General features: G+C 31.9%; 1 protein-coding gene across 2 annotated transcripts in view; it reads right to left on the bottom strand.

Moving 5' to 3' along the window:
- LOC123694904 (cubilin) overlaps positions 1-16435 on the bottom strand; it is a 74752-nt gene extending 58317 nt beyond the window's left edge. For both annotated transcript variants that reach the window (XM_045640522.1, XM_045640523.1), the window contains exon 1: positions 16347-16435. The gene's annotated coding sequence lies outside the window, so the exon portion shown is untranslated. The remainder of the gene's footprint in view (positions 1-16346) is intronic.
- Between the last annotated feature and the right edge of the window lie 625 nt (positions 16436-17060).

Here is a 17060-nt window from a genome sequence, read left to right as displayed (position 1 = left end):
TATTAAAACTAATATTAATTTCGAAATGTAGGTATTTTTTTAATTGGAAAAGATTTTTCTCTATCTTAGTACATTATAGCATGGTATTAGGTATAGTTAGTATTCTTTTTGTGTTTAAAAATTTCAAAAGCCGGATGAAGTAAGAGCGGATTGCCTTTGTTACTCCATCCTTGACAATTTTGGACGACGACAAGATTTTACGTTTTAAATAATTCTCGTATAAGAAATCATTCTTTATTTGAAATCAACTGGATATTATGATTTTCTATTTTATGTTTTTTTTTTTATTTGTAATTACTTAATGTGATACATATTGCCTTGCGAGTTACTTTCGATCTGCTTTCGATACTGCAGCAATGGCAAAACGGCTTTACATTTTCTTTTATAATATTGACTATCCAGGCTAATCAAAATGATCTAGCAAGTTGCTTACATTCGTAAAAAATCATTCAAGAAAAAAGAACTTTGCTCCAAATACGAAACTCGGAAAATTCCGACAACATAAAAACAAGGAAACCGTAGCACGAAATGCTAAGAAAATACACAGTGATTCGACAAATATCAGAGAGAGAATTTATCAGTTCATTGATTTGTAAATATTACGTAGCTCTTGCTACGAGGCTACGGCGCTACGACAATACACGTTAACGTAGAGCCAAGCGTAGAGCCATTCTATAGAAACGTCTTTGTCTTGAATTTATCAACAAAGTCAGACTTTGCCAAGGTCAACATTTTTCTTTAACATACATTTTTTTATTTATTATTCTATTAGATACTGAAAAACTATGTCAACTACCAACACCTTGAACTAATAGATTAAAACTGCATAAATGCTTACAGAAGCGGCGTAGCTTATATTTTATATATTAATTAAATTAGATCATCAATAATGCAAACCTTGGCCTGATAATTGATACGATGAACCGCTATTTTATAAAATATTATAAAGAATAAAATATTCTTGACTAAGTTTATAACTGCTTAATAAGTGCTAATACCTTACCCGCTACGTTTTTTAAATATTTTTGACGTGACAACGTCTTATAATTCGATAAAGCCGGCTGCACGCACGAAAAAACATGACTCATGCGGCGTTATCTCGCTCTGACTCATCTGAGGCGTTCCATGTAAGGCTTGAAGTGCGAGCGAGAGCGCTGAACGAGCGACAAAGAAGCACAATCGGACGTTGTCACGTTCAATTATCGTCAGTAAACCGACTTTACAGACAACCAATTTTTGTCAATGTGATGACTTCTTCGACTTCTTCAGGTATGATCTTGGTATGATCTGATTTTTGGAATTCTAAATTCAAATTTTGTGTAGAATTGGAATTTAGTATCTTATCAGTATACATATTTAGCGTTGAAATATATATTTATAAACATAAGTAACATCGCAGCTTGAAATAATCATAAATAGGTATACTACGAATACGACATAATAGCTAATAACACGTTACATTTATATCTTATATTTTATTAGAAGGGGATAAATGAAAATTCGCGCAAACGTATATACCTACGGGCTGTATAGCTAAAAGAATTGAATTCACTTGACACAAATTGGAAAATTGAAATGGCCTTAGACAAGGCCGCATTCGATACATCTACGTGTTAATGAGAAAAGTATCCCTTTAGTCACTTTATATAGAAAGAGAATCAATTCGAATTCTCTCTGGGTTTAAGAATTAAAATAATTGAATAAATAATTATTTGCGTTGAGTTTCAGAAAACCATTTGACTTCTCTATTTCCTTACAATTTTTAGAATAGATAGCTTGACTAAAATAGCGAGAAAAAAAATATCTCTCATCCGTCATTTTCACCAGTTGTTTTCACCTCTGTCTCTACTGGAAAACGTCCATTTCTTTATTCAATTTCGTTACCTTAAATTCAAATGGTTGAGAGCAAGACGAACCAAATAGTGTCCCCTCAGATCAATAAAATCCATTTCTGTTATTCTGAACGTGCCTCAAGTGCCCTGTGCCCTGTCTACCTCGGACTAAGATACCGGACACTACTAGAAATCGAACAAATATTTTGCCAAAATATTATTGCAAGAAAAACAGGTCATCCCTATTTCCGAAGGTTTTATCGATTGTGACTTCTGCTTTTTCCAGCAAAAGCATAATTAAGGTATAATTGTTGTATGTAACTAACTAACAGGCGTAGACAATAATATAGCTTTAAAAATGTGATTGATTTTAAATACTTATTTAATTTAATTATCCAACAAGATTATTTCATGAAATAATTTGTGTAACTCAAAGATGATCCAAGATGATTCAATGATTAACGAACCTCAACATATCCTCTTATGTTGAGGTTCGTTAGTTTGAATCTTCAACGTTAGATCGCTCTTAATTTCGTCGTCGTCGTCGTGTTAGCCGTGGGACGTCCACTTAATTTATTCCTCTATCTACTAGTATAAGTATCCACGGGAAATATTTTCAAGATTCTAAATACCTCGTAAGAACAAGCCTCTAAAACCAAGATTCTTATCACATATTTTAATAACAAATCAAAATGGCGTCTTCAGAATTCAGATTTTCCTTTTCTATTAAAACTTACTAATTGTTCATAATAACATTTATCCCATATTATCTTCAACTACTTGGTATACTTACTTTAATATCTGCTATACTCAAATATAAAGAGTAAAAATCTTGCAATAATACTACCACAGATAATATAAATTAATTAGCCGCGCCCTGCGGTTTCACCCGAATTTTTCAAATCGAATCAGTAGTTCCTGAGATTAACGCGTTCAAACAAACAAACAAACTCTTCAGCTTTATAATATTAGTATAGATTATTATCTGTGGTACCAAGTACCAAACATATTAATTATAAATTGAATACTAGTTAGACAATAAAATAAAACTTCAAGAACTTTGAGCGGAAAACGTTTAATAGTTACAAATCTAACAAAGTCAGTTTACATCGAGCGTATAAAGTAAAATATAAAGTTTTCTAAAACATTCTAGATTTAATGCAGTTGCAGATAAATAAAACTGCTGACTCAAAGCTCAGTTTTAAAACGAGTTTATTCTGCAACTCAAAGCGTTTGATGGTATTTCATTTACTATTTGCAGAGATGTATTCGCAAATTTGACCTTCATTAACTTTGATACAGATCAAGAAATACAGATCAACAGATTGACGTTATTTTTAACCGACTTCAAAAAAAGGAGGAGGTTATCAATTCGGCCGGTATGTTTTTTTATGTAGGTATGTACACCGATTACTCCGAGGTTTCAGAACCGATTTACGTGATTCTTTTTTTGTTCGATGCGGGATGGTGTCGAATTGGTCCCATAAAAAATTTATTCGGATAGGCCCAGTAGTTTTTATTTTATGAGCATTTTTGTACGTATTTGTAAATGTTGCAAGTGCAAGTTTGAAGTCGGTTGTTTTTAACGCAGTTATCACTTGTTGCTTAGAAAAGTTCGAAATATGAAATCAAGATATGAAATGAAAAGTTTTTTTTCTAACAGTATCAAACCTTTTATCAATTGAATATAAATATGTTTAGAATGTTTAGTTTGTGAAATAAATAACCAATAAAGGAAATTTGCAACATCTTTCAATTATAATTCCGATGTTAATGCTCGTAGCTTGATATTTTATAAGCTTCATGAATAGATGAGATTTCCATCAGTATTTTTTTTTATTCAAACCAGTTCATAAAGCGAGAAAGATAGACTAAAAATATTTCGATTTTATAACATTAAATATTAATTTGGATAAAAATATTAAATGTGAATCAAGTTTAAGTTTAAACATGGTGTAACACGTCAAAATTCACATTGCTTATCAAATTGATATATAAGGGAAGGCAAAGGAAGGGATGGAATTTGTAAGGGAAGGCACTGCCTTCTGAGATACAGGTAATTACCTAGTTCAGAAGGCAGAGCAATATTGTAATGTTATATTTGAAGTTGCTAATAAATTTTATTTTATTTATTTTATTTTATATAAACCTGCCACAAAAAATTAACAACACTAATATTTACAACATTAATGAAAACTGCTTTCCGCTTTAACATAATAAAAAACGTAATAAGGCTTTAATCAAAGCTTATTCAAAGCGAAAGTATCAGATGAAATTTCATTAGAGACCGCGGGAACTTCTTATAATCCTAATATTAATTAAATAACACCAACTTTTGAATCCAATTAGCTTTTTCAATTGACTCTCAATTAAGTGCAAAAAAGTATAGTTATAGTTTGGTTATAGTATGTAGTAGTAGGTAGTATGCATGCCTTATTTGTACATAAATTGTAACAGAAATACTACCTACGTGTTATGATTAGTATAACAACTAACGAAATAGAGAATTAACATTTGAGAGGTATAAATAGGTACAAAGGACAAAGGAGAGGAATAAGTAACATAAATACTATGAATTCCTCTTCTGTTATCATTTAAAATGTTTTTAAATGATAATCCTTTATAACACGTCAGTTTCAGTAAAGGATCTTTACTCAATAATATTACCCGCCTATATTTAAGATCGCTACATAAATTTTGGGATGATGTAGAGTCGTTCTACCTCTATAGTTAATCAATTTTGACTTTACTGTCTTTTAAAGTAGTAATTAATAATAAACAAAAGAACAGAAAGTACGAAACAGAAATCATTAAAAATCAATTAAGTATTTTGACTCAATTTCATTTATCTCTTTGCATGTTTTCATTATATTAATATTCGTCATCTTGTCGTACATATTAAGGTCCTCCCTTCACGTTTCGCGTTATCATCATCATCATCATCAATATCATCATCATCATCAATACATATAATAAAATTCTAGAAAAGCGGTGTCTGTACAATGAAAATATGGAAAAAAAAATTAGCAGGTGTTATTACTAAATCGATCCCAAACCCAAAACTGTAGTTAAAAAAATTTTTGTCTGTTTGTCTGTTTGTCTGTTTGTCTGTATGTTCGTGCACGCTAATCTCAGAAACGGCTTATCCGATTTAGATGCGGTTTTCACTAATATATTGGAGTAATCTTCATTTAACATTTAGTGTTTATTTCATGTCAATCGGTTCGTAAACAAAAAAGTTATAACCATTTAAGTATTCACGGCGAACATTTGCTAAGGCATTCTATTTATTGTACACTGTACAGTGTACGATATAAGTTATCTGTTACAGTTATTCCTATAAATGTCCAGGTGATCATATCGAAAGTCCCCAAGGGTGGGGGGAGAGGGGTAAGCTGAAGTAGTAGGGGGGAAGGGGTCAAATTAGAATTATGTTTTTTCTAGGTAAATTTTATACATAAAATGTCCTTTAAATTATGTCGATTGTCGTATTATATTTTTAACTCCCGACGCAAAAAGATGGGTGATGAGTGTTTGACAAATATATGTGTATAATACATGTTTGTGCTACCGTAGCTCGCTAACAGGTAATCCGAATTTGATGCGGTTTTTTTTGTTAGGCAGCATATTTTCAGACGCTGGTTCTTAGATAAAGTGTACTTATCAAAATAGGTTAATCCATTTATTATATCTAGGTATATAGGGGTAAAAGTGAAATGAAAGTGAACGACCAAATGAAAGTAACAATAAGTCAAATTTTATCAAAATCGGTTCATCCATTTATTTGATATAGGTATAACAGTGGTAATAAAAAAATGAATTTTGTCAAATATACTCAAGTGACATATCAAATGAAAGGGCATGACGTGTAAAGTATAATTAGACATATTTAATCAAAATCGGTTCATCCATTTATTATACCTATATATGGGTAAAAGTGGGAATGAAAAAAACGAATATTGTCAAATATGAAAGTGCATAACGGGTGAAGTACAGTTAGTTATATTTTTATCCAATTCGGTTAATCCATTTATTAGATTACAGCGGTAAAAGTGGAAATGAACAATAATCGAATGTGGTCAAATAATATACTCAAGCGGGGCATATGAAAGGGCAAAGTGTGAATTACAATTAGTCATATTTTATCGAAATCGGTTCATCCGTTTATTACATTTAGGGCACTTTAGGGGCGACAGTGGGTATAAATAAACCAAATGGAGCATCAAACGACAGGATATGACGTGTACAATGTACATATAGGTACAATTACGTATAGATATGGTTTACATCAAAATCGGTTCTGCCATTTACTAGGGGTGGAAAGGAAAGGGTTAAAAATCTGTGAAAGAAGAGGAGATATGGGAGCGAGAGGATAGCCACACCCTGGAAATTTTGAACTCTACTCAAAGCCACATAGGCCTGGCCCTTGGAATTTTTTTTCCTAAATGTACCACTTCTTTTGCCACTGTGGTCCATTACAATTTGGGCACGGTTACGGCCCAAATCAATATGATGTAGGAATGTAATATGGAGGTACATTTGATAGTTCGGTCTCGCTCACTTGAAAATATTACATGAAAATAAGAAACAGAAGTTTAAAAATTTAAAAATTAAAAAAAAAATCCCAAAGCAACGAAGATAAAGGAATAAATCATTTTTCAAACTTCCCGACGATCTTAAAAATTAATTACCATTCTAAAAAAAAATATTTATAGAGGTATATATGATATTATATTATGATAATGTTGGCATGGCAGCCCCGACGACTTTGTTTTTTTTATAAATATTTAAAATGGTATTTATTTTTAAAGATCGTCGGGAAGTTTGTGAAATTATTTATTCCTTTTTCTATGCACTTTTCTTCGTTGCGTTGGGTTTTTTTTTATTTAATTTTTATTGCACGGTCTAAACGGTTTAGTTACTACAGGCGTGAGACAGGAAAGATCTGATTTGGATTTGGTGCTGGATTTGATAAGAACTGAGTATCGATTAAGCTGATCAGTTGCTGCACGATACATTGTTAATAACATCCATACAAGGAAGAAAGAAATTTGCTCGCCTCCCCCCTGGTGCTTAAAAATAATATGACATAATGTAAAAGAAATACATAGAAAATTAATAAGGCATTTATTTTTTTTATTTTTTAGCACAGTTCGGTAATAAATTTTACTATCAGTTCTTTTAATTATTTATGGTAGTAGGTACGTGTTTACTCAATAATTAAGTTAATTAGTAACTACTATGCAGTCACAATTCCACGCGGACGAAGTCGCGGGCACAGCTAGTCACAAATATACGTCATTATTTTCGTATTTCAACGCAGATTTGTCGAACGTGTTTCATTCGGCATTCCGATATGTTCTGACTCTGTAGTCTGTATTGGACGTATGTAAGAGTCATTATAAAAAGAGGGACTAATTTGAACAGACGATCCTAATAGGTTTTTTTTTAATTATTAAAATCCTTTTTTATTCCATTCAATAGTTCCATTGAAAATAATTCCCTTTTACATGCAACAATAGGTTCATCTGAAACAAAGAAGTAGGTAAAGACTGGCTTTCCCTCATTTTTCCAGCTATGCATTTGCTCAGTTTCTTTGCGGAAAAGACGTTATAATATTGGCCTTTATTATAAATTAATCAATAATTTTATTCGACCTTAAATTCAATATTAAAACAGTAATCGGTAAGTTATAAACTTACCGATTACTTATAAAAATTTAATCACGATGTTATAATAATCGCGATATAAATATTTTGTTATTAATTCACAGTGCATCCAGTAAAACCTCATTCATTCATCAAAAAAAAAAAAAAAACGCAATTCCAAGTTTAAAAACCTACATGCATCTCTCATCTTGAAAGTTTTACCGCCTTTTTTCTTTTATAAAATCTGAATAAGCCAACTTTAATTAGGCACTCGCATGATACTTGACAGGTGAAGAAGCACCACAACTATAAGTATAATTGCAACCTTCCTTTTTAACTTACGACTACGTGCATTTGTACACAGAAAGTTGCTCGTCGTTTTAGAGAGATTTTTCAGTTCTCTTTTATGTTTGATCTGTTATATTTTGCGTAATTAGTCTAGATACAGACTGTTGCTATTTGTCTACGAAATATTTATTTTTTCTTGTTTTTACTCCATGTCCAAGACAAGACTTGACAATCAATGACTTGTCAATGAAAATTTAATTATCTACTTTCGTGAGATAGAACATTACGAGAATAATTTTTATTCTTTGGTTCAAGTTACACTGTACTATATCCCACCAAAAACATAAATGTAAAAATTGGAGCCGAGTTCAATCGTTGACTTAATTTGCCAAAAAAAGAAATGAGATCTAAATGTGTGCCAAGTTCTGCAGACAGTCCAGAAATTTATTTACAAAGATGTATTAAGTTCTTAGGTTGACTGAAAACTCAATTGTTTTATTTTCCCTTAGAGAACAATGTTTATTCCAAAATATAACTCTTTTAATTTGAATAATATAATTATTTTCACAAAGCAAACAACTAATGACCTATTGAACCCCATAATTTGATGAGGCTAGTTTTACATACTGTTTATATTTTGTGAGGTTCTAAAAACTAGCCTCATCAAATTATGGGGTTCAATAGGTCATTAGTTGTTTGTTTTGTGAAAATAATTATATTATTCAAATTAAAAAAGTTATATTTTGGAATAAACATTGTTCTCTAAGGGAAAATAAAACAATTGAGTTTTCAGTCAACCTAAGAACTTAATACATCTTTGTAAATAAATTTCTGGACTGTCTGCAGAACTTGGCACACATTTAGATCTCATTTCTTTTTTTGGCAAATTAAGTCAACGATTGAACTCGGCTCCAATTTTTACATTTATGTTTTTGGTGGGATATCATTACTTTTTGTACAGAAAATTACTCTGCAAATTTGATTTACTTTATAAATATAATACTTTTTATATACGATTTTTTTTTCTTGCAGTTTGTCTGTATGGTTTGTTTAGTATTATTTTCTATATTTTCTTGTATGTTATGAATGTCAGCGCAAATTGCCCCGTCATTATCTGCAATTTTTTAAACTCGTTTTCTGTTTAAAAGATTACATGATTTTCTAAACATCCAGCGTGAATTTGTACACACACTATTACGAAGATGCAAAGATCGTTGTAGAAGAATCGTCGCCTTACTCCATGACGTTACGGTATTGCCATGACGCGATCTTGAAATGTTACTCTAAACGCGCCTAAAGATGTTTCACTCATATTAATATTACGCAAATTAAATCATTTCGACCTTCGACGAAGCCTTCTTCCATTACACCATTTATGGTAATTATTTTTGCATGCTTGTATTGGCTAAACATGTTTGTGCTTTATTAATATAATTGTATCACCATTGAATACCATGTTTAAAGCAAAATAAAGATTTTATTTATTTATTTATTTATTTACACTGAAATTAAAACTAAACTAAACACTCATATATAAAGAATAAATAAATGTGAATATGTAAAATTATATATTATTTTTAACTGTATGAGCAATAAAGGCAATATTTTTATTACAATTTTCTTTTATTTTACGTTTAATAACAGTTTTGAATAAAGAAATCATGCAATCGAAGTAATCCGCCCTAGCGATACTAGCGCGAGTGAGTGTGATGTCAGAGGCGCTTCGAATCTACAGATGTTTCGTCCTAAAATATGTAAACTTCAATAATCTATATCTCAGTCATTTATTGATGGATTTCAAAATTTTTTTCGGCCACTGATTAGTTTTGATCTATTTTTTAAGACTAGTAAGGTGAATATACTATTTTTTTTTTTAACTTTTCCATTTTTCCATACTTACAAACAAAATTTATGTCATTGAAAAAAAAATTAAATACAAATAAATTCAGTATTTTCTGATTTTTTCCTTTGTACACTCACTATTACCTAGTTGATTACAAAATTTGAAATTTCTAGGTCATCTGGAAGTGGGTTAGGTTTTGTATAATTAATAATATGTCTATAAGTCAGTCAGTCTTAAAAATTGCGATTTTTGGATATTAATATCTACGCAACTGTTTAATCTGTATTTATGAAATTTAAGGTTCTTGTTTATCTTGAGGTCCTCTTGATATGTACCAAATTTGGTTTATATAACTTAAATAGTTTTCGAGTTATAAGGGGGTGAAAAGTGGCTCGAAATGGTTCGTGTAAATATACACACGGCTGCTGCTCGCCAGTTCTCTTCGCTTGAACTCGGCTTGACACGCTGCCGCGTGTCTAGATACACTAACATTATAGCAAAATCAGTTAAACAAATAACTGAATTTACTAGAACTCAAACATGTACTTATTCAATTTGACTTCTTAAAATCACTTTTGAATCTATATAACACAGATATAGAGCCGGGAAGCAACTTCTGACGCTCTTTTTAAAATTATGTCAGCTAATTTTGTTTTCATTAATAACATAAATTCTTATTTTTTGTAGGAATAATCGCCTCATTATAGACCTCCGTCTGTTATAAAACTCAGTATGTTTCTTGCGATTCCGTGATTTTAAGGCACAAATAAAATTTCGGTCACGTTCGTCCTCTATCGGCAAATAGAAGGGATTTGTGTGAATTTGCCGAAGACGAAAGACGACATAATAGCAGAAAAAAAGTATTATTTTAATGCGTATAATGTACGAAGTTATGTTGAATGGTAATATGAAAATAAAAGAAGCTATTCACATACTCGTATTGTTATGTAGATCTTTATTTTATATAGATGTGTACTTTTACGAATACTTACAATCCTTTTTTTTTAATTTCTGCACATACATTATTCACTTTTGTGGAACATGGCCAAAAGTGTTATTGCAAGAGAAAATTATACAAATTATACGGAAAAAATCTCCCAACCTCTACTCCTAGAAAAATAATATTAGAGAGCTTTTAGAGAGATTTACAAAAAAAATAAGAAGTGTTTTCACCTATAACAAAAACATCCTTAGTTAAAGCACAGATAATATAGGTACTATACTAGTAGTCAAAGTAAAGGTTATAGAATTTATCGAAAAGCAGGAGAAACCAGGGCCAAAAACCTACTCATTATTTCTTAATTATGAAATAAAGACATGACAATCAACTTTATAAAGGCTAAAAGCGTATTTTTCTAAATAACTTCTTACCAATACATTATACTCTTTGCCTCACCATTTAGTGCAAACTACAAAGGCATGAGCTGTCATAGATAACTTGCCATAAACACGGACCACAACACGGACAGTAAATACTCTAAGAGTAAATATGAAGGGCGCAAGTGGCTCTATTGTCTTTGCTCGCCATAGAACTGCATAGACTATAGAGTGTGGTCGCTAGGAACTTTTCCTTTTAAACAATTGTACCTTTTCAATAGAAATAATACGCTTTCGTTTTAAATCTCTATTGATACTTCTAAGTAATGTTATACTTATATAGAGATGGAGCTACCATTATGGTAAAAAGAACTTTTGTTTCAAAGTTCTATGCAAAAAATAAATTTAGGCGTTTGATAGCATTTTTTCTTCTAGAATAATATCAATTATGAGTCCCTAGAAAATAGTAGCTATCGATAATTTTTTATAGAATCATCATTTTTATACATAGCATTTCACTAGTTGTTTACAGTAAAAAAAGCGTGTTAAAATTGAGCTTAAGTGTATAAAATTTTCATCTAACAATCGGAATAGTCTGGCTAACTTCAAATGCACAATACCAATAAAGATTGCAGAGCCATATAAATAACATAATACGTAAGAGCCTTATATAAACTGATAAATATAGGTAATTTGCATTACATTTATCAGTAGAAAAGTTTAGATGCAAAAAATTAACAGCCATCTAGAGAGCAAGGGGTGATATGATATGATCTCTATGAACTGTTACACAGTTACAGTTAAGTATTTAAAGTAACATAGAAACCATAATATCATAGCGCATAGAAAGCAGAATAATAGCGCATAGAAAATTCAGATGTAAAATGACGATGGGATTATACTGTAACTAAATTGAAGAATTAATGATATTGATATGCTTCTCAGGGAAAAAGCGAAAAATTGAGACCCTTCCGTAATTTAAGGAATGTCGGTTAAAAAATACAATAAAAAAAACGACGTGTGGCACTCGGGGACTGCCGCGGTAAAGCTATTGCATGCTATGCCTTCAGGCCACACCTCCGCCCGTCGGAGTGGGGAGCGTGAGGTGTTTTCGTTACTGGATTCAGTCCCCGCGCTCAAGGCCCGCGATAGAAGCTATGCAATAGCTTAACAGCGTAGTCTATTTATGTATCGGTCTAATGTAACAGCATTCATTCCAAACTTGCATGTACAAAATCACAAACGAATTCATTGTTTTTATCACAGAACCTACACAGAATGTTTTCTTTTAAACAATAGCGGAAATTTTGAATATAAATATTGTAGCATTGTTCTTTTGTAGGAAATAAAAGACAACACAAATTCAATACAAACATCACGACATTATGTTACATTTAAACAAAGTTTTTTAAAAGATTCACATGAAGTAAGTAGAAGAATATAATTGTTAATTGTAATAATATAATTTATAAGCTATTTTCTATCCTTATCTGGACTCAATATAATAAATAGATTCACATTATTAATTATTGACTTACAAATGGCAATACAACCCGCTACACTGTGCCGCTACGCCATGTCTACGAAAAAACCCGTAGCATCAACACGTGACAACCATGAAAGTATTGAGATGGACTAAATACTCTCAGTATTGTTTTTAAATGTTAAACTACTGCCATCTTTAAATTAAATCAAAAACTACACCCAACTAAATAATTTATGAATAACTTATACCGCTACGTTTACCGTTTATGGACCACCTCCCCGGTACAGTACAGCGTAACACCGAGCGGTCCTGGGTTCGACTTCCGGTGGAGACGTAGAAAAAAAATGTCTTGATCTGGTAGGACACAGCAGGCTGATCACCTACTTGTCCCTATTTAAAGAAAATCGATCAGTGAAACAGATGTATAATGCATCTGCGGGATCTGCCCCTTACCCCACTAGGCGACATGGAACTTCACTTTTTATACCGCTACGTTTGAAAACCAATTAAATTTATCGTAACGGGCACCCCAATAAATGTAATAGCTTTCCACTAACCCAAATAATAAAATATGTCCAATATCAAACTATTCCCACTATTTTCCAGTTACAAACAGATCCAAGAACCGTTTATTGAGTTTATTTTTGACCGGCTATTGTATTAGCATTTATATGAAACTTTCGAGGTGTCTTTCCTTTTATCAGCTAAGAAATATGGGTCTATTTTGGGCAAACATTACTGGATAAAGACTGCATAACATTGTAACCAAAAACTTCAGTTTATTACTTGCCTTTTTAGGGTTCCGTAGCCAAAATGGCAAAAACGGAACCCTTATAGTTTCGTCATGTCCGTCTGTCCGTCTGTCCGTCTGTCCGTCTGTCACAGCCGATTTACTCGGAAACTATAAGTACTACAGTGATGAAATTTGATGGGAATATGTGTTGTATGAACCGCTACAAAAATATGACACTAAATAGTAAAAAAAAGAATTGGGGGTGGGGCCCCCCATACATGTAACTGAGGGATGAAATTTTTTTTTTCGATGTACATACCCGTGTGGGGTATCAATGGAAAGGTCTTTTAAAATGATATAAAGTTTTCTAAAAAACATTTTTCTTAAAGTGAACGGTTTTTGAGATATCAGCTCTCAAAGTCGTAAAAAGTATGTCCCCCCCCCTCTATTTTTATAACTACGGGGTATAAAATTCTAAAAAAAATAGAGGTGATGCATGCTAATTAACTCTTTCAACGATTTTTGGTTTGATCAAAGTATCTCTTATAGTTTTTGAGATAGGTTGATTTAACTGTAATTTATTATATTTGCTGCTACGGAACCCTTTGTGCGCGAGCCCGACTCGCACTTGGCCGGTTTTTTAAGATAACAATTATTTAAAATAATATATCTATATTTGAACTAGAATTTTAAATAATTTTAATTTCGTGTTGAGTAAAATAATTTCGTCTAGTCATAAAATTAAAATATTAAGTGAATTTTAACTATTAATTTTTAAATACTCCGTATCCTAGTAATAGACACGGTTCCACTCGGGATGACCCAGGATAAACACTTAAATAAAACCTCTTTTTATCAGTATGAATAATACAGCTTAGTTATTGAAATAATTATGTAATTATTATAAAATTTTAGTATTTTAGTACTTCGTATTCAAACTAAAACCACGTTTGCTTCTTGGTGAAAAACAGTTAAAAAAACTCCACACTGCCATCACACTTCTCAGTTACGAGGTACGACACTATAAATTATCCTTACGTTTACCTTTTCGCTTTATAATATATTTTCTCCTGTACTTATACAGTGTCATAAATAAAGATAAAGGAGGGTACGAGAAAATAAAACAGGGTTTTCTGGTCCGACGTGACAAGTACCTATAAACATTTGAGGATCCAAGACCAGTGGAAGGAATTATCTTTCCAGACATAAGAAAACTTGGTATACAAGAATAGTTGTGTTATCTTCGGCATAGTTTCTCGACTTCCAACCTTGTAGTGTGTACTGACCATCTTGAGCCATATTATATTAATATAATAATAAGTGGAAAGATCCAATGCTTATGATTTAATGGTTTTAAAAGAGCTTAGAAGCCCAATTGGATGATTGAGTTTGCGATGATTGGACAGAATATATTTTATTTTTATAGAATACTAGCGGTCCGCCCCGGCTTCGCCCGTGGTACATATTCACGTTTTCTCTACATAAGAACCATCCTCGTGCTTCAAGGAATATAATAAAAAAAGAATTATCGAAATCGGTTCAGCCGTTCTCGAGTTATGGAATTACAACGAAAAGTGGCATTGATTTTTATATATTAGATGTTGAATTTATTTGAAGAATAGTAATAACTAATAAGATTATGTGTGCTTTATAATAATTAGAGATTATTATCAAAATAATGTAATTATTATGAGAAAATCGAATACAAAGTTTGATTAGTAAATGCCACACAAAAGTATCGTGTAACAATGCAAATTTACGCTTACGAACACTGAAAATCCTTAAAAAAAATTGCAGTTATTTCATATAAATATAAAAATCAATGCCACTTTTCGTTGTAATTCCATAACTCGAGAACGGCTGAACCGATTTCGATAATTCTTTTTTTATTATATTCCTTGAAGTACGAGGATGGTTCTTATGTAGAGAAAACGTTAATATGTACCACGGGCGAAGCCGGGGCGGACCGCTAGTTTCATATAAATAAAACGATAAACTATCAACAGCGTGTTTTATAATTTATAATATTCAATAAAACTTTATTACAAGAGGCTTTACGTATGTAAAGATTCGCGAAACCACAAAAGATTACAAGAACATCGCATTAAATTTCTTTAAAAAATGCTTAGTTATTTTATTATTTTTATAGCACCAATATTCCGGTTTAATTTCTGAATAATTTTATGAAGTTTTATAATTAAGTAGGAGTAATAGTCGTCCGCGTAGTTAATTTGTTGCATGATATATGATATAAACAATTGCTTATTGAATATTGCAGTATTAATGTAGAGTTATGTATTTCACGTAATACCTTGGTAATAGAGATATGATGCTGTTATTACGCTTCAGTAAGATATTAGCTATAAATAAATATTGATGTGCCATCTCGCTTACCTTTGCAACAATTTATATAGCTACTTAGTATATAGCTCTATATAATACGACGATGTCGTATTACGATAAAGTACATCTCAGAGAAATGATTTTTTTAGTGTAAAAACTAGGAGCACATTCTTCAAAATCATATTGCGTAGCTCAAGATTCGTTTTAGGTTATGTTGAGTACGATAATCATCGTGTGTGATCATAACTGATTGTAATATAAATTATCGAAGAACCTCCTTACGAATTATCTACAAAACGTATTCCTAGAATAAGATTTTCATTCATGATTACTCAATTATGTATTGTGTAAACCACGAAATAATTTTCAATATCATCATAAGGAGAAACAAGTCGACAACACAAGAAATAATACCAATTAAATGAAACACCAGTCTGTAAGAGAATAATGCAAATTTGATCACATGATTTAAAAATGAATTCGCAGGACCCCTCCTTGAATCGTCTTAGAATAACTAGGAACATAGCAGGACACAAGGTAATTGGATCAAATGACAAATTGCAAAATGAACTGCCGTATCCGTATCAAATGACCCTCTCAATAAAACTTTTAAAACTTCTTAATATGAACAATACGTAATCCGTTAAAAATCAATAGACTCTCGTAGCTCGTAGATGACTCTCCATTTCCCAGTTAACTTTATATAATGATAGAGTTTGTTGACAGTGTGCTCTTATCAGGCAGAATGGCTCGATATGCCGCCGCCCTTCACCACGCCCACTACCACGGATGCTGCATGGACCACATTTGTAAATGAAACTTATGAAGCCGCTTCGTGTGTGTGTTTGACACTTACCCGAGATGAAGAAGTCCCACTTTGGGCGCCATTTATCGCGTGGTGGGGATACAAATCAACGAAAATATAACGTGCAACCGCGGCAAAGGTCAGCGCGCGACTGACGTGAAACGGCCAGGCGCTTGCGTGCGTCAGATCAGGACATGCGCAATTTAAGTGATTTGTTTTGCTAGGGTTTACTCCTGAAGTTTTGCTAGCAAATAAGATTACTTCATGCCATGCATGCGACATGCTGCGGGGCATTACAATGAGCGCAGAAACTCGCTGTTAATATTTATCAGCAGTTTGGCATGAAAGCAACGCTTAATGAATGTTTATTCTTTGACCTTATTTAGTTTGAAATAATGCAGCGAGTAGTTTTTAACCGTTATTTTCAGTTTGAATAAACACGGCCGTTTTGAACGGTGAAAAATTTATAGACGAACATATGAACAGCAGTACTTACATATTAACAAAAAATTGGAAAATACAAAAAAAAAATACGAAATTTATCAATATTAGATATAATTAAGTATTTGTCAAGTTGGTCTACCTAATCGATAAATATATTGATTCTGTCTAATGCACGCTTCTTTTATGTGTTACTTGATTGATGAGAATTATCACAAGAATTATCATGCCATATACAATTATACATATGACTCAGATACTCAATACCCAAAATTATGAAAATAATTCGATTGATAAAAAAACTAAGCATGTTTGTAGGTACGT

This window comes from Colias croceus, chromosome 10 (assembly GCF_905220415.1).
Source record: "Colias croceus chromosome 10, ilColCroc2.1".
NCBI lineage: Eukaryota > Metazoa > Arthropoda > Insecta > Lepidoptera > Pieridae > Colias > Colias croceus.
This window is presented reverse-complemented; position numbering and strand designations above follow the sequence as displayed.